This window comes from Myxine glutinosa, chromosome 1 (genome assembly GCF_964187855.1).
Source record: "Myxine glutinosa chromosome 1, kmMyxGlut1.1, whole genome shotgun sequence".
Classification (NCBI taxonomy): Eukaryota; Metazoa; Chordata; class Myxini; order Myxiniformes; family Myxinidae; genus Myxine; species Myxine glutinosa.
In genome coordinates, this window is record NC_136261.1 from 94,385,615 (window position 1) to 94,411,315 (window position 25,701).

At 42.6% G+C, this 25,701-nt stretch overlaps 1 protein-coding gene across 1 annotated transcript in view; it reads right to left on the bottom strand.

Annotated features, from left to right (window-relative positions):
* LOC137426229 (beta-1,3-galactosyltransferase 2) overlaps positions 1-21,206 on the bottom strand; it is a 104,816-nt gene extending 83,610 nt beyond the window's left edge. Inside the window, exon 1 of the mRNA XM_078774739.1 lies at positions 21,147-21,206. The gene's annotated coding sequence lies outside the window, so the exon portion shown is untranslated. The remainder of the gene's footprint in view (positions 1-21,146) is intronic.
* Between the last annotated feature and the right edge of the window lie 4,495 nt (positions 21,207-25,701).

Sequence of the window (25,701 nt, forward strand, 5' to 3'; positions counted from 1 at the left end):
TCCGGCCTCTTTTCAGAAGGGCTCCTGACCCTCCAACCACAACAACCCTTAATCTACTACACATGGATAAGCAAAGACCTGGATGGTAATTCACATACATTCACATAAATATGTAACACCTCACCACCAATCGCAATAGCCAATATCATACATCATCAATGGCCACAATACTCGTGGCATCAATCCAAACTTCAAACACCATACGTTCAACTTACCTGGCAAACGACATATATATATATATATATACTAGCTTGGCCCGGCTCGCTGCGCTCACCTCACCACGCGTTGTTGCTGAGGCACGGGCTTATTTTAGCTGAGGATAATGACTGCACCTGAGTTGCTGTGTTGTCATGATTTACACCAATCATAATACAAACAATTATTTTGCACAAATTTATTTGTAGTGCTTGTGATATTACATTTGTATAAGCAATTTAGGTTGAAGATTTAGGTTGAAAAAATATATAAAATTCAAAAAAGAACCCCTCAGCACATACATACGGGAGGGGCAGGTGCAGACTGGAAGTTTGGGACGATTACACCTCACCACCACGAAATTCAAAACACCTCACCACCACAAAATTAAAAACACCTCACAGCCATAAATCACGGAATAAAAACACCTCACAGCCACAAAATACGTAATAAAAACACCTCACAGTCACAAAACACGTAATAAAAACACCTCACCACCACGTAATTCAAAACACCTCACGACCATGTGATTTTAAAACACCTCACAGCCATAAAACATGTAATAAAAACACCTTACCACCACAAAATTAAAAACACATCACAGCCATAAAACACGGAATAAAAACACCTCACCACCACAAAATTAAAAACACATCACAGCCATAAAACACGGAATAAAAACACCTCACCACAACGAAATTAAAAACACCACACAGCCATAAAACACATAATAAAAACACCTCACAGCCATAAAACACGTAATAAAAACACCTCACAGCCATAAAACACGTAATAAAAACACCTCACCAACACGAAATTAAAAACACCACACAGCCATAAAACACATAATAAAAACACCTCACAGCCATAAAACACATAATAAAAACACCTCGCCACCACGAAATTAAAAACACCTCACAGCCATAAAACACGTAATAAAAACATCTCACAGCCATAAAACACGTAATAAAAACACCTCACCGCCACGAAATTAAAAACACCTCACAGCCATAAAACATGTAATAAAAATACCTCACAGCCATAAAACACGTAATGAAAACACCTCACCACCACGAAATTAAAAACACCCCACAGCCATAAAACATGTAATAAAAACACATCACCACCACGAAATTAAAAACACCTCACCACCACGAAATTAAAAACACCCCACAGCCATAAAACACGTAATGAAAACACCTCACCGCCATAAAACACGTAATAAAAACACCTCACAGCCATAAAACACGTAATAAAAACACCTCACCCCCACGAAATTAAAAACACATCACCACCACGAAATTAAAAACACCTCATAGCCATAAAACACGTAATGAAAACACCTCACCGCCATAAAACACGTAATAAAAACACCTCACAGCCATAAAACACGTAATAAAAACACCTCACCCCCACGAAATTAAAAATACCTCACAGCCATCAAACACGTAATAAAAACACCTCACAGCCATAAAACATGTAATAAAAATACCTCACAGCCATAAAACACGTAATGAAAACACCTCACCACCACGAAATTAAAAACACCCCACAGCCATAAAACACGTAATAAAAACACCTCACAGCCATAAAACACGTAATAAAAACACCTCACCCCCACGAAATTAAAAATACCTCACAGCCATCAAACACGTAATAAAAACACCTCACCGCCATAAAACACTAAATAAAAACACCTCACCCCCACGAAATTAAAAAGACCTCACAGCCATCAAACACGTAATAAAAACACCTCACCCCCACGAAATTAAAAATACCTCACAGCCATCAAACACGTAATAAAAACAACTCACAGCCACAAAACACGTAATAAAAACAACTCACAGCCATAAAACACGTAATAAAGACACCTCACCACCACGAAATTAAAAACACCTAACAGCCATAAAACACATAATAAAAACACCTCACAGCCATAAAACACATATTAAAAACACCTCACCACCACAAAAATAAAAACACCTCACAGCCATAAAACACATAATAAAAACACCTCAGCCATAAAACACATAATAAAAACACCTCACAGCCATAAAACACGAAATAAAGACACCTCATCACCACGAAATTAAAAACATCTCAGCCATAAAACACATAATAAAAACACCTCAGCCATAAAACACAAAATAAAAACACCTCACCACCACAAAATTAAAAACACCTCACAGCCATAAAACACATAATAAAAACACCTCACAGCCACAAAACACGTAATAAAAACACCTCACCACCACGAAATTAAAAACACCTCACAGCCATAAAACACGTAATAAAAACACCTCACAGCCACAAAACACGTAATAAAAACACCTCACAGCCATAAAACACGTAATAAAAACATCTCACAGCCATAAAACACGTAATAACAACACCTCACCACCACAAAATTAAAAACACCTCACAGCCATAAAACACATAATAAAAACACCTCACCACCACAAAATTAAAAACACCTCACCACCACAAAATTAAAAACACCTCACAGCCATAAAACACATAAATAAAAACACCTCATAGCCATAAAACACGTAATGAAAACACCTCGCCACCACGAATTTAAAAACACCTCACAGCAATAAAACACGTAATGAAAACACCTCACCACCACGAAATTAAAAACACCTCACAGCAATAAAACACGTAATAAAAACACCTCACCGCTATAAAACACGTAATAAAAACACATCACAGCCATAAAACACGTAATAAAAACACCTCACAGCCATAAAACACATAATAAAAACACCTCACCACCACGAAATTAAAAAACAACTCACAGCCATAAAACACGTAATAAAAACACTGAAATGCGCTAAATTAAATAAAAATAAAAATATGGATCTCGTCATCGGAGGTCATTTTTAGGTAGGCCATGTCCTTCCCAGGCCCAATGGCCATGTCTATGCCAAAAATTAAGTACGTGAGCGAGTCTGCTGCACTGAATTGAAAATACTAGGGCGTGCCCGTACGTGGGTGCAAAAAAACATGCGTGCAAACAACAACAACAAAAAAAAACTTTGAACCACGTGGCAGTAACGACCACAGAACCCCCCCCCCCCTCTATTTACATGAAATGGTTTGGTCCATTCGCAAAGCCAAAGCGAACGGCTTGCGAGTACGGTAGAACCCCCCCCCCCCCCTCTATTTACATGAAATGGTTTGGTCCATTCGCAAAGCCAAAGCGAACGGCTTGCGGAGTTTGGTAAATAAATCACCATAGCTCGGTAACTACTTCTCCGATTAATATGAAACCTTGAAAAGGCACATCCTCGGGTCCCCAGCAATATACCTGGCAAGTTTCAAGTATATCGGACCCGTGGTTGTCGAGAAACAGCGGTCACAGACAAACAAACACACAGACACACACACAGAGATTACTGGAATTATAGATAGACTAGGGCATGCCCGTACTATATATATATCTAAAATTATATCCCCCCCCTCTATTTACATGAAATGGTTTGGTCCATTCGCAAAGCCAAAGCGAACGGCTTGCGAGTACGGTGACAATCCCCCCCCTCTATTTACATGAAATGGTTTGGTTCATTCGCAAAGCCAAAGCGAACGGCTTGCGAGTACGGTGACAATCCCCCCCCCCTCTATTTACATGAAATGGTTTGGTCCATTCGCAAGCCAAAGCGAACGGCTTGCGGAGTTTGGTAAATAAATCGCCATAGCTCGGTAACTACTTCTCCGATTAATATGAAACCTTGAAAAGGCACATCCTCGGGTCCCCAGCAATATACCTGGCAAGTTTCAAGTATATCGGACCCGTGGTTGTCGAGAAACAGCGGTCACAGACAAACGACACACAGACACACACACATATACACCAAAGGTGGGCGGTCCGCTTCGAAAGTCCGCTTATCCGCTTATCTGCTGCAGCGGACTAACGTTTTCGAAGCGGATAAGCGAATCGGAACAACCCCCGGAAACCGAAGCGGATAAGCGTAAGCGGACTACCGAAAAATTAAAGCGCATCGCGATTCGCCAAATCAGCTGTTAGCCTGAGCCGTTACTCTAGAATTGTGAATATTTATTTAAGTGAATAATAAGTGAAACCCTAACAACTCGGCTCTTGCGACATAACGCATTATATCATAACGTTATGTTCACGTCATGGTTTACGACATGGTTGTAACATAACGCATTACATCATGACGTTATGTTCACGTCATGGTTAAGGTTTACGGCATGTTCACGACACCATGACGAATAAACGGCAGTCCGTTGGCCCGCCATCTTGTTGACTTGTTTGTGTCTGAATAACCAAACGTTACAGCTCTCGCCCAATCTCTTCCCGCTCGAGTTCCGTGATGCTTGGGTAACTCTGTTTCTCAGGCATAACACGCCGCTCCCGAGCTCTGCCTCGGTCGAGCGCGTGTTCAGCTACGGGTCGGACATCCTCAGGCCTAAGAGGTCGGCCCTGGCTGCACCGAACTTCGAGGCCCTCGTCTTCATGAAGGGCAACCTCCAAATCCTCAAGAAGGCCCACGAGGTGGAGGAGGAAGACGAGGACTAGTCAACAGACTGCTAGTCTGTTGACTAGTAGACTCTCTTGTCAAAGAAAGGACGGGCAAATTGATTTTTCTTTAATGTAACTTGCATATATTAAAATTATATTTAAATTAACTGTAGAGTAGAGTAGAGTCGAGTGGAAAACTTTATTTCAATACATTTTGAATAAATTTTATTTAAATAAAAATGTATATTTTTGATCTTAAAAGCTTTGTTTGTCTTTGTAGTAGTTAGAAATGGCTATTTAGGCTTAAAAAGCATTAAATTCCCTTTAGAAACGTCAAAAATCGCTTTTTAAAACGTCGAAGCGCTTTAAAAAAATCGAATCGAAGCGGATAAGCGGTAAGCGGACTAAGATTTTCGGCCGCTGAAGCGGATAAGCGAATCGGACTACACGGGCTGGCGGAGCGGATAAGCGGTAAGCGGACTTAAAATTTTCCGAATCGCGCCCACCTTTAATATACACACACACATACACACAGAGATTACTGGAATTATAGATAGATAGATAGATAGATTTCGGTTGAAGATTTAAGTTGAAAAAAGAACAATTCAAAAAAGAACGCCTCAGCACATACATACTGGAAGGGTAGGAAGTTTGGGACAATTACACCTCACCACCACATAATGCAAAACACCTCACCACCATGAAATTAAAAACACCTCACCGCCTCGAAATTAAAAACACCTTACCACCACGTAATTCAAAACAGCTCACCATCACATAATTCAAAACACCTCACCACCACATAATTCAAAATACCTCACCACCAAGTAATTCAAAACACTTCACCACTGAGTAATTCAAAACACCTCACCACCACGTAATTCAAAACACCTCACCACCAAGTAATTCAAAACACCTCACCACCAAGTAATTTAAAACACCTCACCACCAAGTAATTCAAAACACCTCACCACCACGTAATTCAAAACACCAAACCACCATGCGATTCAAAACCACTCACCACCACCTTATTAAAAACACTTCACAACCATGGAAACAAAAGTTTCAGGGAGTAGTTCAGTGACAACACAGACACTGCCCAGATATATAGATATATAGATAGATGACTGCACCTGAGTTGCTGTGTTGTCATGGTTTAGGGGAGAGGCAGGTTAGTTGATACAGTAGGTTAGTTGATACAACCTTCCTCCTCGCCCTCAGAAATGAAACTTGTGTAAATTCTGCCCTCTGTTGTTAGCTAGTTGCATTACATATCATTGATAAGTAGGTCAAGAAGTTACAGACAAAGAAATGGTGTGATTCTCCAAAAAATCTCATTTGTGTCCTCCTGAGTAAAAACGCCAACAAAAGGTGAGTTCATTTATTGTGATAATACTACATAGATTTCACAGGAGTTCTCATTGGTTGATTATACCTTGTGAAAGTGGATTTCAGCCTACGCTGCTTTGATTGCCAGGATAATACACGTAAGCATGTGGGCAACATGTGTTGCAAAAAACCCATGGATGGGTTAGATGATACAGTCAATTGTCAATTGACAGATGATACAGATACACATATCAACTAACCCTACCGACCTGTATCATTTCACCCATTCATTTTTTTTTTTTTACAAGACAATGCTGTAGCCATTTGTAACTGGGCTTCATACATCATAATATATGTAGGCCTATATAGCCTACACTGTACATCTTTAGAATATAAGAGTTGTGTCCATCTGAGTTGTGATTCTTGTTCCTTTCCTGATATTTGATGCTGGCCGATTCATTTGTTTGGCAGATCTTTTTTTTCTCTCTATCTTAACCTTTAGCCCTATTGTTAGATATACTTTACATTACCTATGTATACATAGCAGGTATACAACTGAATAAATAACAAACAAACAGCTTTAATTAACAGTGCTCATTGACTCTGAAAATACCATGAGTACAAATATTATACAGAAATGATGGTATGTAGCCTAGTTTGATGTGTATCTGTAATTTTTTACATCCTAATTTGTTACCATTGTCAGAAATACCATGTAAATCGATGTATCATCTAACTCATTCACCATGTAAATCAATGCATTAATCTAACCCATTCACGCCTACCAAGGTGTATCAACTAACCCACTTGGTCAGGTCAGATGATATGTTTGACAAAGTTTTTTTGTGAGCCACCATTCCAAGTTTGATAATGCAGCGGATCTGGCATGCTTCACAGATATGTACAAGACCCTGATATTTATTTTGGACAATTCATGAATCCTGTCGAGCTAACAATCTTCATTATAGGGCAACATAACTGAAAAGTGTATCAACTAACCTGCCTCTCCCCTACACCAATAATAATTCAAACAATTATTTTGCACAAATGTATTTGTAATATATGTGATATTACATTTTATAAACAATTGAAGTTGAAGACTTAAGTTGAAAAAAAAAAATTCAAAAATAAATGAAATAAATAAATAAAGATTTGGGAAAATTTTTCAGGAAAATTCCCTTAGGACATACCCACAGGAGAGATAGATGCATACCAGAAGTTTGGTACGATTTCACAAAAGTTTGAGGGAGTAGTTCAGTGACAAGACAAGACAAGACAACACAGGACAGACACTACACAGATATATTTATGTATATATTTATAAATAAATATATTGTTGCGGTTTTGCGAAGCCCGTTCCCTTACCAAGGGGAGATTAAGCCCCTTGTTATCCTTAGGGCTTGGAACCGCGAGAATGAGTCGCCACTTCCGGGCAGACGTGGAAAAGGGTCTCGGGACATTGTTCGCACGTACCTAAGTACCCACGCCGCCGTGGAGCGGGGATCGAGTCTCGCACGAACCACGTGTAATTGAGTACAACCGAGCGGATGGCGTACCACGTGGTCCATTCTGTTACCTTGCTATTGGAACCCGATCAGAGCGATCTTATTTGTACCATGCTAAGTCAATGATGGAAGGGACTAAACGGTCGAATCAAAGGAAGAACAGATTTAATTATTATTCACACAATGTACAATGTGAGAAGAAGAGAGACACAGGGCAGTCTTAAACAGTCTTAACTTATTTTCCAGACAATGGGCCCACTCACACATACAGGGAGATGAAGGAAGAATGTTCATGCGCTGAACGCGCCGGCTTTGGTCCTCCAGGAACAGATCACCCGGCATGGCCCTTTGGCGGTCACCGCACGTATCCCGGCGAAGGCAGGCAGGCAGGTGGGAAAATCCTCGCGGCGTGTATCTCGGCAAAGGCAGGCAGGCAGGAAAATGTGCGCGTCTGGGGCCCGGCACAGCTTTCTCTTACAGCGCGATTAATACAACTGCCGTCAAACTGAGCACTCCAAACTCATAACTCGTAACTCAGCGCTTTCACTCTCGTAACTCAACGGAGGACCCGAACTCATAACTTGTCTGGCTTTCCCTCCAGGCATCTCATAACTGAAGTGAGCTCGTCTCCTCTCGTCTCATAACTGAGGTCATAACTGAGGTGGGGGCTCTGGGCACAGGGTTATATCGTCCCGCCCTGGCCCGTATCGAATGTTCCAAACCCCGCCTTTTGCCGCAGTGGTAAGAACAAACTGTATTTCGAATGTTCAAACTGTCACCTGTAACGGTTTTTTGTCAGCTGCCGTATCCTAGCAACCACTAGGAAATTACACACACACACACACACACACACACACACACACACACACACACACACACACACACACACACACCATTCAAAGACTTATGGGAAACTTCGAGGGGCGGCAATTTGACACCTCGCCCCGAATGTCATTTTTCCTTGATACATCACTGCTCCACTGCACCTGGATCTGTTTTTAAAATTCCCTCTAGATGATGGACCCAGATTGCATATACTTTTGAATATGATTAAGCACCACTTGGTGAACGCTATTCAGGCTGCTTTTGCAAGCCACTGCGTTACAGTAGACAGAGCTGCTCTTTTGTTTTCACATACCCATTTTTTCATTGACTAACATTTTTGTGTTATGTAGTCACTCTCCCTCCACTCTCCCCCACCCCCCCTCCTCCCACTTCCTCGCTCCACCCTCCTTCCCTTCTCCTTCTCCTCCCTGCTCCTCCCCCTCCTCGCTACCCCATCCCTCCTCCTCTCTCACCCATTCCACCTCCACCCTGCCTTCTTCTCTCCTCCCTACTTTCTCCCTCTCTCTCTCTCTCTCTCTCTCTCTCCCCTCCGCCCTCCCTCCTCTCTCTCCCCATCCCACTCCACTCCCCTCCCTTTCCTTTCCTTCCCCCTCCCTTCCCTTCTTACATTTTCCCTTCCCCCCTCTCCCTCCCCTTCCCGCCTCCCCCTCCCCTTCCGGCCTCCCCCTCCCCTGCCCTCCTCCCACTCCCCTTCCTCCTCCCCTCTCTCTCTCCTCCCCCTTCCCTTCCCCTCCCCCTCCCTCCTCTTCTCTCTCCCCCCTCATTCATATTCCCACCAGGAAGTGACTCATTGTTAACCGGCAATGCCGGGTACTTTTGCTAGTGTGAAATAAAGGTTGAGGTAAAATAAATATTCGCTACTTTGAGGGACGATCCACGCAGTCACAAAAACACACAAGGGGAAAGATAAAATAAAATAAATGGTTTATTTTAGTCGGCCGGCACTCAACTTGCTCAACGAGATCGTTGAATGAAGTCGGCAGTACAGGGTGGCCAAGTCCAAAGCTTCCAGCACCCGAGCACCCAATATGGCGCCGAGCCGATGACGGCGACGTGCACAGAGCCGTCGAGCGAGCTGTGAAGACGTCCCTCCTTTTTTTCTTTCTCTTTCTCTTTCTCTTTCTCTTTCTCTTTCTCTTTCTCTTTCTCTTTCTCTTTCTCTTCTCTCTCTCTCTCTCTCTCTCTTTCTCTTTCTCTTTCTCTCTCTCTCTCTCTCTCTCTCTCTCTCTCTCTCTCTCTCTCTCTCTCTCTCTCTCTCTCTCTCTCTCTCTCTCCGCCCGAAGCACCAAGAGCCCCGCAAACCACCACCTTATTGCTCCTCTTCACAATCGCGAAAGTTCCACAAAAGCTCCGGTAAGTCTCCTCATAGGCACACACAGACCAAAAAGCGACCGACAGGAGAGAGAAAGAGGTGGGAGAGAGAAAGAGGTGAGAGAGAGAAAGAGGTGGGAGAGAGAAAGAGGTGGGAGAGAGAAAGAGGTGGGAGAGAGAAAGAGGTGGGAGAGAGAAAGAGGTGGGAGAGAGAAAGAGGTAGGAGAGAGAAAGAGGTGGGAGAGAGAAAGAGGTAGGAGAGAGAAAGAGGTGGGAGAGAGAAAGAGGTGGGAGAGAGAAAGAGGTGAGAGAGAGAAAGAGGTGGGAGAGAGAAAGAGGTGGGAGAGAGAAAGAGGTGGGAGAGAGAAAGAGGTGGGAGAGAGAAAGAGGTAGGAGAGAGAAAGAGGTGGGAGAGAGAAAGAGGTGGGAGAGAGAAAGAGGTGGGAGAGAGAAAGAGGTGGGAGAGAGTGAGAAGAGAAGAGGAGGAGAGAGAGAGAAGAAGAGAGAGAGAGAAAGAGGTGGGAGAGGGTGAGAGGAGGAGGGAGAGAGTGTGAGGAGGAGGAAGAGAAGTGAGAGAGAAAGACAGGGGCAGAAAGAGTGGGAGAGGAGGAGAGGGGGGCAGATCAGATAGAAGCAGAACAGAATACAATATAATGAAAGCAGATTGCCCAAAAAGGTGAAACAAAGCGGTCTTTTGGTAAACATAAAATTCACAACATTTTCAGCAGGCGGACCGGATGACATTGGGGCACACGACCTCGCGGGCTGCACCCCATGTGTGTGAGGCCTGAACTTTGTACTTTGATCCATTGACCAGTTATAACTAAGGAGAATCGGATGTATTTTGGTTGTGTTTAACAGAGCGACAGTGCAGGCAACCTACGGGTACTTTTGCACGTGAAGTAACTTGTGTATCTCAGGTAGTGCAGGTGACTAAACTGTGTACATAATACCTTGTCTTTCACTTAACCATACCACATTGCACACTCGGCACTGCCGCATCATACAAATACATGTGTGAACACCGTGGGGCCACACTGCAGGTCGCTCAAAATACCACCTGTCGATAGCAAATATCACATGTCACTTTGCTGATGGGAATACCAAGGGAGGGGGAGTATGGTGGGTAGGGGGAGTGAGAAGGGGAGGGCAAAGGGGGGGGGGAGTGGGGAGGGGAAGTGGTTGCTCTTGACTTGCGTTTAGTCAGGGTCTTGAGGAGAATGGGGGGTTCTCAACTTGAGCTTGGTACGGCGAATTGAGGGGAAGGGGACATGGTGTTCTCGGTTTGCATTTTTTAGGGGGTCTTGAGGGGAAGCAGGGGCAGGGTTACCATGACTGTATGTTTACGTTTACCTGGAGTCTGGCTTTACCCCTTCACACCTAATGGTGGTATATAAGCGAGAGGGGGACTTGAGGGTGAGTGGTTAGTTTTTACCCCCTTATACCCAAGGAGGCCTAAGTGAGAAGAGGACTTGAGGGAGGTAGGGCAGGGGGGGGGGGGGTTAACCTCCTACAGTTTTAGCGGCAGATCGATTCATAAATTTGTTTGCTGTCCCTCGGGTGGATGTTATTGTAAAACTGGACATCCCATCTCTCAGCATTAGTACAGGATTGAACGAAATTGGGTACGTTCAAACAACATGTTCAAACAACCAGGGTTCAAACAGTACATACCATTTTTAAAGAGATTATAACATGGACTTTATCTTCCAGAATCTGTCTCTCCCAGCACCAATATTTTTTTTGTATACTTTGTCAAGGCTCATATAAGAGCTAAATATTGCTGAGTAGGTCAATATTTGTGGATCAAGTGACCATACAAAAACCATCATTGGACGACAAGCGATGCAATACAAATGTTACGAATGTATGTGATTTAATGGTGCAGTCAGATGGTCTGCCATAGAGTGAGATAGTATCTCCTCTATTTAGCATGTATGTAGTAAAACTCTCCTTTTACAATCTTACGATGTTGTCTGACTACGTGGTCACACCACCATCACAACTGATATTACAGTTTGTTGCATCAGTTACGATCTGGATTGTTGTGTCAGTTACGCGATTGGTCATCATCTTCGATTAGGGACTGCACTGTTATTCAGCATTGCTTAATGATCCAACCAAACACCAAGAAAATATACAGTCTGACAACTATTAGAATTTCAGATTTTCTACCAGATCAATAAAGGACCTTGAAATGTAATTGGCACATCATTTTTGGGGGTAAATTTGTAATCATTATTACAACTCAGTCAGAAGCATATTGGCATTTCAAAGAGTTTCCCAGCAGGATCGCAACCAACAGAAAAATGTATAATTACGTCAACATTTGCTGTATCTTGCTTTGATCACATCTGATTATCTACTTGGGCATTTGTAGCGTACCTGCAAGCTTCTCAAATTGGCCACTCAAAAAAGAGGGTGCCGAGTCAAATGTTTTTATAGTTATGTGACAAAGCATGTAATTTAGATCACATGACTACATACCTCAGCATACAAAACGTTTTCGAAGTGAGATTATGAATTTTATTTTTCATCTCCGAGGGCCTTTCACTCACTCACCGTCAGGCAGGTTGGTGGTCTTTCTGTCTTTTACCGACTCCTATCCGGCCTTGCTCCCCCAGCTCTCTCTGTGCCCTGCCCCCAAATATTCCTACAGGTCGCACAAGATCTGCCAGCCACCCTCTTATGATTAAACTGCCAAAATCTAGGCTCTCTATTCACCTTCACTCTTTCATTCCTCTTTTATCCCGCCTCTGGAACAAACTCCCTCACTCTCTTCAATCCCACTCCTTCCTCCAGGTCTTTAAAACAGCTGTTCACCACCATCTCTTATCTTCCCCCATCCAAAACCTTGATCTCTTCTACCTTGATCTCTTGATCTAATTCACCCCCAGATCCACTTTTATTGAAATACCGGATTCTTTCCTGGAAGTCCTAGCAGTGTCCATGTGTTTTATACCCCCCCCCCCCCACTCCTCCCCTCGCCTTCCCATGCCTCCTCCCCCCAAGCCTCCCCCCCCTCCCACCGATGTCCCTGTTCTCTGCTGTTGTACTTGTGTGCTCCCCTCTCTCTCCCCATCTTGTCTCCCGCTCCCTGTGTCCGTTTTTTTTTTTTTCGTGATTGATGTTGGCTCTTACACGAGCCTCGATCTTGTATACAAAAAATATATAATAACACCCATGTGGCCTTTTCCGTGGAATTTCCCATCACGGAACTGGAACTCTGAGGTGGTAATTACTCACTATTAATGTTACTCATCCTTTCATACATTTTTAACTTTTACCAAATTTAACGAAAAACAACTGAACACGCGTTTATATTTGTATTTTCTTGCGTAAATATGGAGAATACTTTGTTTACTTTATCACCTTAACATTGTCTTGAATGTCAATTTGTAATTTTATTTTTCAAAAACGACAACCGCTGTGATCAGAATTATCAATTACACCGCAGTCGGCTGTATTGCCATGGCTTGCAAAGGAACAAACATCAAAAAAATACCACTCAAAGTTGCACAACAAAATCATGACAAACATCGAAGCAAAAAGACAAGTAAATGGAAAGGTAAGAGAATGGTGAAACATGTGTGTGTTCCATTACCAAGCAGCTTGTAGAGCACTTGCCAAATGGCTTAAACACTGAAGTTGCACTGCAACGAAACGGTTCATAAGGAACGGCTGGCTAGGAAAGCGATGAGTGATTCATAGTTATTAATACTAGTGAGATACCCGTGCGCAGCATGGGTGGGAGGCCAGAAGCAAAGAGGTAATGTAGCATGAAACCAATAAATTCCACATTCCTGTAGCACCCTCAGTCGCACGTCAGACATGGACAGCAGGTTCGTGAAGGACTTCCATGAAAAACGTATCCGTTTGCAAACAAACTGGTACGTTCACGTATAGAAACATCGATCGTGGGTCCGTGGCGAATCTGCATATGGCGATCCGCGAAGTTCATGTTTAAAAGTAGAAACCATCACGGCATGTCATTTACTTGAACTCGAAATCTCTTTTTTCATTCCAAACTACATAACTCCAATCACAAATTAATCACAAATTAAACTTTTAACAACATTGTTAATGTTTCCTTTATTGTAAAAACTACCAAGTCAACAGTTAAAAGGATTTTGAGCCGATAGGTGTTACGGCCTTGGCAAGATCGATGGAGACAGCGATCTGTTGGCTTATACACCGCCCAAATAGCTTTGTGGAATTCTTTCATGGAGAGATTAAGCTCACGGCATTTTAACTTTGGCCAAGGTCTTTATTTACTTTTAGTGATGTTTATATACGAATCAAAAACAAGATAATTGGTTATGGGTCGTCCTTTCCGCATATCTCGTGGGATTGTGAGTTGGAGAGATGAACTTGATGGCGGGGAAAGGGGTTGGCATTCTCTCAAGTAGGGATTCAACCCATGTCCTTATAAAATGTCTTTGTCCGAGGTCACTGAGTCCGATCGGTGCAGCTGTGCAGCGATCGGTGCAGCCGTTTGTGCGGCACCCGGGAAAATAACATTATGCGGGAGTCCAAACCTGAAAATGCTGGAGACCAAAGCTGAAATTGGAAAAACAATATAGCCTATTTTACTCCAGGTGATCCCAGGATTACCCGCCCAAAATATCGTTGCGATCGGTTCAGCCGTTTTTGCGGTACCTTCGAACGACGGACAGACGGATGGACATTTGGTGAATTATAGTAAGATAAAGCATTCAATGATGAACACTTTATCGTACAGAAACCGTTATGAACTCTTCCAAGCAAGGCATTTTTGTAGGCCAAAACAAAATGGTGGATTAAAACCGCTACGAGGGAGAGTGGGCTGACCAAAGATAAAGCATGTTTTGTTGTAATTTAATAAGGCCGTTAATTATCTTCAAAAACGATGTTTACATTTACCCAAACACCCAGTTTTCATTCCTGCACTCCTTTGGGGTTCCCTTTGTATTCATGCTAATTTTTTAGCCACTATTTTTCATGTTTTTTTAGTTATGGAGGGGACATACACATTAACACATTGCCTTTTATTAATTATAGAAGTACATTGAGCTTCAGTGTGTCTCTCCAGGTCATAACAGTTTTACCAATTGAGCTTTTCTCAACAAATCTTCAACAAACCATTATTATGAGAATATGGAGAACACAAATGAATAAAATGTACAATTATTTTTAATTGTCGTTTTGGTCAAGTTTAGTTTGTGTCCAAAGCGGACATGGACCGACTTTTCATTTTGAGATGCTTTCCAATTTCCTATGCCGCCAAAGGTGGACGGAGGTTATGCTTTCACCCATGTCTGTTTGTTTGTCAGATTTTGTCTCTTTGTTTCAGGCTGCAGATTTTTACTGCCTCATCTCCTTCACTCGTAGGTTTGACATGTCTTTCCAGTCCACTGGAAGGCTTGCCAAGTTTTAGGTGCGGTGGACTGCCGCTAGGTCAGCTGGGTCCCTGGCTGACTGGGCAGTCTAGGCTCTCTGTGACAATGAGATCACGGTCGGTCGTGACGTTCCACCTCTACACCGAGAACGTGAATAATTATGATAAGTTTTGGTTGTCGTGATATGTCGATGTAAAACGTCCACCACGGTTTATCCGGAATGGGTTGGGTATAGACCGATCCGATAAGGACGATCGTGCCCCCTTCACCGATAGGCGGCGATCTTGCCTGCGCCATTACTGGGAGGCATCCCGGTCCAAACTTAACTCCAGCTGGCTGCACCAGCACAACTATGATCGTGATCGTACATGAAAAGTGTCCGTGATAATCGTTCTCAAGTGTCTCTCTATATTTGTGGAGCGGTCGTGGACACCTGGCACCTGAAGGCACACGATACAAACCCCGTTTTCGGCGATATCGCCGGGCGCTGAAGGCGCACGGCCATGCCGCCCTGAAGGCACCTGGCACCTGGGGGTACCCGGTTTCCACTTCCACCTGCACCAAACCTATTTTGTTAGCAACCGCGTACCCTATGCTACGCCATCGCGAGCCCCCTTCCGCCTCAGCCCCGAGTTTCTCGACCACTACGATAACGACTCCTCTGATGACCTGACAAGGTGCCTGTCCCTTCAATGACTCCTCCATATGGCCAGGTCTTGGCGGCTGTACCACAGCCGCCCCGCGTGGATTCTTCCCTCAGAGTCCACCTTCCCTCGGCTGGCCACCTCTGGCAACTACGGCTAGGCCCCGAGTGGCCGCTGCCGAGCCCCAAGTTCCTTGATCACTAGGGTCGCGACTCGTCTGGCAGACCCGACTCGGCCTCCGTCCCTTCGTGCGGGCCACCTCACCAGCTCCTTATCGCTTCATTGACTCTTCCATACGGCCAGGTCACGGCGGGTGTATCACTGCCGCCCCGCATGGATTCTTCCCTCAGAGTCCACCTCCGCGCGGGCCGCCACACCGGCTCCTCGGCGCTCTTATAGCTCGGTGGACCGGTCGTATCGTCCACGATTCCATCTTCTCCGATGAATCTAACAAACAAATATATTTTATATCGATATTCTTTCTGCAAAGTGAACTGAGACCGGTAACTGCATGTAATCTGAACGCTGGAGAGCAAGCCGAATGAAGCGGACGCCCCCCAACTATGGCGGCGTCTATAGAGGGCGCCGTCCATTGAACCCTCCGTCGGATCGGTCTATATGGACTGGGGCTCGACAATATCGCGTCAAGTTCCGGGTCAAGGACGATGGCATGGTCATCCACATCCCTAATGGGATTGTGATTTGGGATTACGCATAGGCAGGTTTTATTTTAGTTATGACGTGTATGTATAATCTATCGAGTTGTATCAATGTGAAGGTGCAGGCATAGTCTTTTAGCCTGACGTCATGAATTTCTTCACGTGACTCAAATCTTCCTTTGTATTTAGTACGTGACATCATTGGCTCTGGATAGGTAGGGCTGTGCCAGGGCTTGATTAATAGAGCAGTACACGGTAGATTTTGATTGGGGGAGCATCCTTAAAAGGTTTTTAAGCTGATACATTTTAGGAGCGAAGGCAATTAAAAACATCATAGTTTTTTTTAATGTATACAAGAACTTGAAGAGAAATGGCGTGAACATTTTGTTTTTGTGGGTGGGTTATACAGTAATGGTGTCCTGGAAATTCTTGCTGACACCTTAATGGATGCTTAGCCGAGATGCACGTTTGGAACGGCTCTGGCTCGTGCGGTCGAACTCGGTACCTACACAGCTGTTTATTTTTGCAAAGCCCCATACATTCGCCTTCATTCGCTCGGAATGCGTTCAAAACGACGTACATGTCTTATCCCAATATCCCCTGAGCACTCGATGTGAAATGTTGCACGCCCATTGTGTAAATGGAAGTGAAGCAGCGTGTAAATGTTTGCGATCCCTGGGTGTGTGTAAATTCCGAGCTTTACAGGTCAGAGTATGATCTTTGGTTCATTTTGGTTGAAGTTAACTCGACTGTGGCAGAGGGTCCTGAGAAGTCCTCTCGTGGTGGAACCTGAAAGCCGGATCAGTAACAATATACAGTGCATTCAGAAAGTATTCAGACCCCTTCACTTTTTTCTCATTTTGTTATGTTGCAGCCTTAAGCTGAAATCGTTTAAATTCATTTTTTCCCTCATCAATCTACACTCAATACCCCATAATGACAAAGAGAAAACAGAATTTTAGAAAGTTTTGCAAATTTATTAATAAGAACAAACTGAAATATCACTGACATAAGTATTCATACCCTTTGCTATGACACTTGAAATTTAGCTCAGGTGCCTCCCATTTCTCTTGATCATCTTTGAGATGTTTCTACACCTTGAATGGAGTCCACCTGTGGTAAATTCAATTGATTGGACATGATTTGGAAAGGCACACACCTGTCTATATAAGGTCTCACAGCAAACAATGCATATCAGAGCAAAAACCAAGCCATGAGGTCGAAGGAAATGCCTGCAGAGCTCAGAGACAGGATTGTGTCGAGGCACAGATCTGGGGAAGCCTACAAAAAAAATTCAGCTGCATTGAAGGTTCCCAAGAGCACAGTGGCCTCCATAATTCTTAAATGGAAGAAGTTTGGAACAACCAGGACTCTTCCTAGAGCTGGCGGCCCGGTCAAACTGAGCATTCGGGGGAGAAGGGCCTTGGAAACTCGGATAACTCGTAACTCAGCGCTTTCACTCTCGTAACTCAACGGAGGACCCGAACTCATAACTCGTCTGGCTTTCCCTCCGGGCATCTCATAACTGAAGTGAGCTCGTCTCCTCTCGTCTCATAACTGAGGTCATAACTGAGGTAGGGGCTCTGGGCACAGGGTTATATCGTCCCGCCCTGGCCCGTATCGAATGTTCCAAACCCCGCCTTTTGCCGCAGTGGTAAGAACAAACTGTATTTCGAATGTTCAAACTGTCACCTGTAACGGTTTTTTGTCAGCTGCCGTATCCTAGCAACCACTAGGAAATTACACACACACACACACACACACACACACACACACACACACACACACACACACACACACACACACCATTCAAAGACTTATGGGAAACTTCGAGGGGCGGCAATTTGACACCTCGCCCCGAATGTCATTTTTCCTTGATACATCACTGCTCCACTGCACCTGGATCTGTTTTTAAAATTCCCTCTAGATGATGGACCCAGATTGCATATACTTTTGAATATGATTAAGCACCACTTGGTGAACGCTATTCAGGCTGCTTTTGCAAGCCACTGCGTTACAGTAGACAGAGCTGCTCTTTTGTTTTCACATACCCATTTTTTCATTGACTAACATTTTTGTGTTATGTAGTCACTCTCCCTCCACTCTCCCCCACCCCCCCTCCTCCCACTTCCTCGCTCCACCCTCCTTCCCTTCTCATTCTCCTCCCTGCTCCTCCCCCTCCTCGCTACCCCATCCCTCCTCCTCTCTCACCCATTCCACCTCCACCCTGCCTTCTTCTCTCCTCCCTACTTTCTCTCTCTCTCTCTCTCTCTCTCTCTCTCTCTCTCTCTCTCTCTCTCTCTCTCTCTCTCTCTCTCTCTCTCTCTCCGTCCGAAGCACCAAGAGCCCCGCAAACCACCACCTTATTGCTCCTCTTCACAATCGCGAAAGTTCCACAAAAGCTCCGGTAAGTCTCCTCATAGGCACACACAGACCAAAAAGCGACCGACAGGGACAAAAGCCAGACCGAGAGAGAGAGAGAGAGTCTTCTTATTCCTGCCCTTGAACCTTCTCGCTATGACGTCACTCTGTCCAATCGCCGGGCTCCGTCGAATCGCCCCATGGTCTTGCTTGACCAATGACGAACTTCGGGGAGTGGCCTTTTCCTTACTTGGTTGGTGGGTGGGGTTTAATTGTCGATCAGAACGTTCGGCTTCTGACGGCATGGTGTCGGTTATGGTTGGTTAATGGACGGTTGTTGTTATTGTTGTTGTTGTTGTTGTAACTAGCTTGAGTTTTTATGGCCGGCCTTGTTATAGTTGTAAAAAAAACGTATGGAAAAGCCACAGGAAGCAATCACAGACTGGGGAAAACTAACTTAACTCCTATCTAGATAACACCGCTCCACCCCCCATGTGAAGACACAGAAACAACCTTAAGCTCCAGTTTCCCCACTTAATACATCGAGATGTCTCCTATGCGTCCACTGTCCAATGTCCATGCTAATCCGATCTTTTCTATGATATTTCTTCATTTACCGCCACAAACATAACAATATAAATATATAAATATATATATCTAAACTCTGAGCCGGCACCCATAACAAATTTCAAATTCCTACCCTAACGACTTTGTCGAGTGACAGGCCTGTACAGCCGGCTCGTAAAAGACTTGTGCCATAAACATCCCACGGCGAACCCTACACGAACATGGGAATAATTGTGGCTGTTAAAGAAAAAGATCTATATTTATTCATACCCGCTGTGTCTTTTGTGGGCGCAACCAACAATAATGTGTACAAAATACAATATGGTGTATAAAATGACTCGAGGTGAATGGAATGACAAGATCAAAATTAGAAGACATTAAACAAAACTAAAAGACATCAAACAAAACTATAAAAGACATTAAACAAAACTATAAAAGACATTAAACAAAACTATAAAAGACATTAAAACAAAACTATAAAAGACATTAAACAAAACTATAAAAGACATTAAACAAAATTAGAATACATCGAACAAAACGAAAAGACATTAAACAAAATTAGATTACATCAAACAAAACTAAAAGACATTCAACAAAATTAGAATACATCAAACAAAACTAAAAGACATTAAACAAAATTAGAATACATCAAACAAAACTAAAAGACATTAAACAAAATTAGAATACATCAAACAAAACTAAAAGACATTAAACAAAATTAGAATACATCAAACAAAACTAAAAGACATTAAACAAAATTAGAATACATCAAACAAAACTAAAAGACATTAAATAAAATTAGATTACATCAAACAAAACTAAAAGACATTAAATAAAATTAGAACACATCAAACAAAACTAAAAGACATTAAACAAAATTAGAATACATCAAACAAAACTAAAAGACATTAAACAAAATTAGAATACATCAAACAAAACTAAAAGACATTAAACAAAATTAGAATACATCAAACAAAACTAAAAGACATTAAATAAAATTAGAACACATCAAACAAAACTAAAAGACATTAAACAAAAGTAGAATACATCAAACAAAACTAAAAGACATCAAACAAAATTAGAATACATCAAACAAAACTAAAAGACATTAAACAAAATTAGAATACATCAAACAAAAATAAAAGACATTAAACAAAATTAGAATACATCAAACAAAACTAAAAGACATTAAACAAAATTAGAATACATCAAACAAAAATAAAAGACATTAAACAAAATTAGAATACATCAAACAAAACTAAAAGACATTAAACAAAATTAGAATACATCAAACAAAACTAAAAGACATTAAACAAAATTAGATTACATCAAACAAAACTAAAAGACATTAAACAAAATTAGAATACATCAAACAAAACTAAAAGACATCAAACAAAAGTAGAATACATCAAACAAAACTAAAAGACATCAAACAAAATTAGAATACATCAAACAAAACTAAAAGACATTAAACAAAATTAGATTACATCAAACAAAACTAAAAGACATTAAACAAAATTAAAATACATCAAACAAAACTAAAAGACATTAAACAAAATTAGAATACATCAAGCAAAAGTAAAAGACATTAAACAAAATTAGATTACATCAAACAAAACTAAAAGACATCAAACAAAATTAAGGGACAAGCTGACGGAGCGTTGACATCTTGTAATAGACGTGTAATTAATTGTACGGCAGAAGCCCTGGTTGCTGAGCATGTGACAACGTTGTTTTTATAAAACTTTCCATGTGTGACCCTCGGCCATGTTAATTTAATAATTTGAGACGAAATCGTCAGAGAAAAAGCACAAAATAAATAAATTAATGTTCTGAGAATTTAAGAGAAAACCAGTAATACTTACCGAACCATGGACACGAAGCTTGGAAATGAACACAAAGCATGGCCGGAGAGGCGGCTCAGAGAAATTCGCACAGAGATAATAGGGATTTCCGGTTCTACAATTATTTATTACGTTGTGTGCAAGGTATCGGATGGGTGGTGACATCCAGGAGTGGTTTAACCTGCTGTGGGCTTGGCAACAAATGAATTAGATTAGAATGAACAAATAAATGAATTAGAATGAATCAAATGAATTAGGGGGACCATTGCGAAAGACAGGAGATCGACACAGAAGTCATCTTTGACCCAGCACACAATTATTATATCCAAGTTTTATTTTCAATATATTTACAAGTTTAACTTCCACATGAAGGTGGCTGCCCCTAGGCAACAGCAATGCCCTCAGGGCGAAAGGACATATACACAAGTGTACCGAAATAAAACAAATAACAAATACAAAATCAATCAAACAGCCTGCCCTTTGCTCATCCCATTAACTTATATACCTACATATTCTTTTTTGAAACGCATCGTGATGTATATGTACACTTGGGCCGAACGCACACTCGCCTCGAAGCTGTGCAGCGTGGGTAGCGAATTCGGACACGCTTGTAAACTGCCATCCCTGGTATTTTACGGACAAGGTGATTCATCAATGTGAGTGCCGTCCCTCCCGTGGACGTGAAGGTGGGAGATGAGATTAAGGCCGAAACACCGCGAGATGACATCACCGATCATGGTTCACAATCTTTCCAGATGAGACCGAGGATGGAGTCTCACTTTGCCGACAAAACACATCTCACCATGTTTGTGGTGATGAACACAGCGCAATGCGAATGCTCCATCTCGAGTAGAGAAAAGCGTTGTCACGTGATATAATCGATTAAAACGGTTTTCCCTGATGTTTAACAACACAGGAGTTTTACAAAACTAGGGGATCAAGTGAGTATATGAGTCGAGAAAGTAAGTTAAGTGAAACAAGCATTCTGAGTATTGCGCTGCAATACATGTCCTCTACCAAAGTTCAAAGTGCCATAACTTTGTCAAAAATGATCGAATATGCAAATTTATGCACGGTTGATGCTGGTTTTCAAACTTGATCTGAGGTATGCTGAGACACGTGTGTGCCACGCCTCGCCTCGTTGATAAGCCCGCAGGGTCGCTCCGTGGAGCGGCCTGCACGTATTGCACTGTGTGAATTATATAAATCATTACCGACTCACGGTCTGACGTACTCGCGATTCAAGAGATATCCATTTTTTTATGGCACATTGGAGAAGCCAATGCGAGGTTTCTTCTTCCTCAGCTTGTCACAACTCTGTCAAATGCGATCGAGTTAAAAAAGTCAGAATTTGACAAAATAAGTTTTATTCTTTTGTTAATATACCTCAGCTATTGACAAATCTTAAATTAGAATTTTATTTGAGATTAAAATGACCGCGACAGGTCGTGTCCAACGATGCTGTCAGTCTGTACATGTGATAAATAATTAAATCCGCACACTTGACGCCTCTTCTTCTTCACGCAATAACAACGTCTAGCTTCCAGACCGTACATCCAATCATCTTGACATTTTGCACACTTGTTACTCTTCATGACTTCTACTATAGTATGAAGTTTCACGTCGATCAATAAAGCGATTCAAGAGATATCCATTTTTTAAACATTTTCGTTTAATTAACGATATTTGCCAAAACACGTGAGCTATCGCAAATTCCAAAAGGACATTTTAGTAGACGGACATGCGGAACAGATCTGTGAAGTTTCCCCTCGATTGGATCAAAAATGAGGGAGGGGCTCGGTTTTAAAGGTTCATGCTTAAAAACGTCATAACTCTGAAACCATGTGACACATGACATCATGCTCGCTCACTTTTTTGTTCGTCATGGGTATGCGATTCTGCCTGCAAAGTTTGGCCTCGATTTGTTCAGCCGTTGCAGAGAAAAAGTGGTTTTCGTGTTTTCACGAAAAACAATATGGCGCCCGAACCACGTGACCTGTGACGTCTTAACTACCATTAAAATATTCTACAGACCGAGTCCCTCCTACTAGTCAGGCAGATAGGTGTATCCATCATAAGAATTGTGGGTTTAGACGTACAAGCATGAAATTTGGCACAGTCATAGATAATAATCTAATGAATAATTCCAGATATGGACCCACCGCGAAAACGTCCTATGGTAGCCATGGCGGCCATTTTACAAAATGGCCGTTTTGACCGCGATTATTTTTTACCGGACGACACAAATGCTTCTTTATGTTCTTAGATACACATATATGCCATAATTGTATTCTCCAAATGACCACAATTTGCATTTGTGTTGCCAGCAATGTCAATTAACCCACCAAGCACTGTAACGGTAACTTATATTACTAGATAGTTCCAGTTTGATCTTGTTTATACGTCACAATTTTCTCCACCACACTGGCACAAAGCGGTACATTTCAAACTAGCTTGTTTGCACTTGCATCGTCCCTTGCAACCCTTTTTGCATTTACAACAAATCAGCTCCCTTGATGAAATGCTGGCTTCAGGAAGCATGGACCACAGGGGTTTCCAGTTGTGGGGATCGATCCATCCCCAATGCCCAGGTGAGGGCAGATCCATAACAACCTTGAGCATGTTTCCCCAGCAGTGGCCACCCGTGTACACAGCCCTCTTGATTTGTTGTACCAGGGCTCCTCTGGTAGGGGGAATAGCTTGCATGGCTCGTCCTTTCTTCGTGAAGAGTGCCTGTCGAGCTTCGTCTATGTTGACGAGATTGCTGGTGCGATCGTAGAGAAGAATGGTGAACCGCTCGAGCACTGCCACAACGTCATCAGAGATGTCTGCTGTCCCCGTGGAGAGATGAACTAACGCTGGCGTCAATTTGTCAAATACTTTCCAGGTATCCCAGGCTGTATTCTTGCCCCGTGTATTAAATGACGAGACTGTGTCACACCCTGTGTATGCATGGAACATCGGGAGGGCCTGTGACTTATCTGGTCCGAGGAATGCTGCAATTTCATGTGCTGGAATATATCTGAAGTGCTGGCCTGTCCCAAAGGCCACCCAAAGCTCCTGGATTTTGAGTTTGGTTGTTGCTGCCACAGCCAATACCACTATATCTGTATCCACCGTACGCAGAAGAATTTTCTGAAATCCATCACGGACTGCATCCGCAAGATGTATCATCATTCGTGTATCAGCCTCCTCATGGTCACATGGGGCAAGATGACTGGTGTCGCGTGCGGGAATGCACGTCACATCTGAACCATCCGTGGTGACTATCTGCTTATCTGATACAAGATGTGTGATGTGTTTTGTCAAGAAGGCAAACGGTTCTGTTTTGTTTGCATCAATTCTCAGGAACTGCTGCCAATTTCCTGGAAGAACAGTGGATCCGTCAACGCTCCTTCGAATGCCTTTCCCACGTTTGTCCCTGGCTTGAGATTTCAGGCTGTTGTCACGGTACTGGTCCCAGACTATATCCACACGACAGGCTCTTTGCAAGTGACCTTGTATGTGTGGCAAGAATACTTTCAGCGCATAATCATCAAAGGTTTTGGCAGCAACTGGTTCCAGAACGTTCACCAACACTGCCCCGTCAAGGATAGTGACGTCAGTATCTGGTTTTGGAGCATCACCTCTGACCTCTGCGCAACTCTCTAGACACACCAATAGATCTGATTTGGTTCCCAGTCGTAACTTCCCAAGCTGAGATAAAGACGGGGGACATGCTTGGTTTTCATGGCGGAAAAATTCTGCAAGATCACCATCTCGTGTTTGAGACGCAATGTAGAGTCTTGAGAATAAAGAGCAGTCACTCTTTAGCGAAGTTACTTGCAAACTTGTCTTGGATTTCTCTCTTGGAGACGATCGACTAAACAATGGGAGTTTATTCTTCTTTATTGGCTCAGTAAGAGGACACCAATGTCTATAGACACCAATGAGAAGTATATTTCGGGGGGGTGCACGAGACCCCTATCTAGCCACTAGACTAAAAGCGGCCATTTTGTAAAATGGCCGCCATGGCTACCATATGACGTTTTCGCGGTGGGTCCATATCTGGAATTATTCATTAGACTATTATCTATGACTGTGCCAAATTTCATGCTTGTACGTATAAACCCACAATTGTTACACCTATCTGCCTGACTATACGGTGAAAATGTGATCTCAATCGGTCCAATTATTGCAGAGAAAATCTTTTTTAAAGGAAATTAAAACTTAAAATGGCACTGAGTTAAGGATCATCAGAATTATCAGAATTCCCAAAGTTCAAAGTGCATAACTTTGTCAAAAATGATCGAAACGTCGTGAAGTTCGAACTTGACCTGTAACTTATCATGAGGAAACGATGTGCCAAGTTTGAAATCTTTAGCGTTAAGAGTTTAGAAAAAAGGTCCGGAAAACTGTTCTTTGCGTGACGGACAGACAGACGGACAGACGGACAGACGGAGGGACGGGGTGCAGACCTATAGTCCCCTACGGTGTACACCGGTAGGGGAATAATAACAACGGCGTTTTATGTGTACAAATGCAACCATAATCACAATAATAATTGTATAATTCCTAATGTTAATACATATCGATA